We start from the raw sequence: 2551 nt of genomic DNA, 5'->3' as shown, positions 1-2551 counted from the left end.
GTTGCTTTATGGCCTAATATGTGGTCTATTCTGGAGAATGTTCCATGTGTGTTGGAAAAGAAAGTATACTTGGCTGCTGTTGGGTGCAGAGTTCAGTATATGTCTATGAGATCAAGTTGGTTGATTGTAGCATTTAGCTCTTCCTTGTATTGGTTGAGCTTCTTTCCGGATGTTCTGTCCTTCACTGAAAGTGGTGTGTTGAAGTCTCCTACTACTATTATGGAGCTGTCTATCTCTCTTTTCAGAGCTGTTAGAGTTTGTTTTATGTATTTTGGAATCCTGTTTTGGGTGCATAAATATTTATTATAGTTATGTCCTCCTGGTGTATTGACCCTTTAATCAGTATATAGTGCCCTTCCTTGTCTTTTGTGGTGGATTTTACTTTAAAGTGTATTTCGTCAGAGATCAATATTGCCACTCCTGCTCTTTTTTGAGTGTTGTTTGCTTGATATATTTTTTTCCATCCTTTGAGTTTTAGCCTGTTTGTGTCTTTAAGTCTCAGGTGTGTCTCTTGTAGGCAGCATATAGATGGATCATGCTTTTTTATCCAGTCTGCCACTCTCTGTCTCTTTATTGGTGATATTAAGTCCATTTACATTCAGTGTAATTATCGATAGGTATGGGTTTAGTGCTGTCATCCTGATATCTCTTTTTGTGTGTTGTTCACAGTTTCTTTGTTGTCCTCAATTTTCTGTGCTGGGTCGTTTTTCTTTATGTATTTTTTTTTTCATCTTTTTCTTTGTGGTAGATTTTGTGTTTGCTGGATCTTTATGTTTTTCTACTTTTTTATTTTGATTTGTAGGATTGTTAGATTCCTTTGTGGTTACCTTAATATTTACCCCTAATTTTCTAAGTTTATACCAGTCTTTTGTTACTTTATATCACCTTAACTTCCCCTCCATATAGGAAATCAATGTCTCCATTTTTTAACCCCCTTTTTTTTTTGTTTTAATATTATCCTTTTTTTTTTTTACACATTGATATTGGTTTTCCTATTTTAAATGTTTTAGCTTTGATGTAATTTCAATTTCCATATCTGAGTCAATATCTGGCTGCTCTATCCTGTGTTCTAGTCTTGCATTGTTAGCTTGATTTACTTTCTTATGTTGAACCATCCTTGCATACTGGTATGACTCCTACTTGGTCATGGTGTATTATTTTTTTGATATGCTGCTGAATTCTATTGGCTAGAATTTTGTTGAGAATTTTTGTGTCTATATTCATGAGAGATATTGGTCTGTAATATTTTTTTGTAGTGTCTTTGCCTGGTTTTGGTATCAAGGTTATGCTGGCTTCATAGAATGAATTCAGAAGTGTCACTTCCTTTTTTATGTCCTGAAATAGTTTGAGTAGTACTGGTTTAAGCTCTTCTCTGAATATTTGGTAGAATTCTGCGGTGAAGCCATCTAGGCCAGGGCTTTTTTTGTTGGAAGTTTTTTTTTTTTTTACCTTTTCAATCTCTTCTCTTGTTATAGGTCTGTTCAGATTTTCAACATCACTGTGTGTTAGTTTGGATAGGTATTGTGTTTCTAGAAATTTATCCATTTCCTCTAGAGTTTTAAATTTTTTGGAGTATAGTTTAACATAATACCCTGTTATGCTCCTTTTTATTTCAGTTGGGTCAGTTGTAATGTCCCCCATTTCATTTCTTATGTGGTTTATTTGTGTCCTCTCTTGTTTTTCTTTTGTCAGTCTGGCCAGTGGTTTGTCGATTTTGTTCATCCTTTCAAAGAACTAACTTTTGGTTTCTTTGATTCTTTCAATTCTTTATTTCATTTATTTCTACTCTGATCTTTATTATTTCCTTTATTCTAGTGGCTGTAGGCTTTTTTTGGTGTTCTATTTCTATTTGTTTGAGTTGTATAGTTAATGTTTTGATTTTTCCCTTTCTTCTTTTTTGATGTGTGCATCTATTGTTATAAATTTTCCTCTGAGGACTGCCTTGGCTGTGTTCCAAATGTTTTGTTATGTTGTGTTTTCATTCTTGTTTGATTCTAGGAATTTTTTGATTCCATCTCTGATTTCTTCTATTACCCACTGGTTTTTAAACAGAGTGTTATTCAGTTTCCATGTAATTGATTTTTTTTCCTTGTTCTTCCTGTTGTTAACTTCTACCTTGATGGTATTGTGGTCAGAGAAGATACTTTTTATTATCTCAGTGTTTTGGATTTTGTTGAGGGTTGCTCTGTGGCCTAAGATGTGGTTTATTCTGGAGAATTTTCCATGTGCCTTGTAAAAGAATGTGTACTTTGCAGTTTTTGGATGGAGTGCTCTATATATGTCTTTGTGTTCAAGTTGCCTGATTGCGGCCTTTAGGTCTTTTGTATCTGTTGAGTTTCTTTCTAGATGTTCTGTCCTTTACCGAGAGTGGTATGTTGAAATCTCCTACTATTATTGTGGAATTGTCAATGTCTCTTTTCAGTGCTGTTAGAGTTTATTTTATTTATTTTGGAGCTCTGTCATTCGGTGTGTAGATGTTTATTATGGGTATATCTTCATGATGGATCATCCCCTTAATCATTATATAGTGTTCTTCTTTGTCTTTTATGGT

Source organism: Trichechus manatus, unplaced genomic scaffold (genome assembly GCF_000243295.1).
Source record: "Trichechus manatus latirostris isolate Lorelei unplaced genomic scaffold, TriManLat1.0 scaffold00009, whole genome shotgun sequence".
NCBI lineage: Eukaryota > Metazoa > Chordata > Mammalia > Sirenia > Trichechidae > Trichechus > Trichechus manatus.
Note: the sequence above shows the minus strand (reverse complement) of the source record.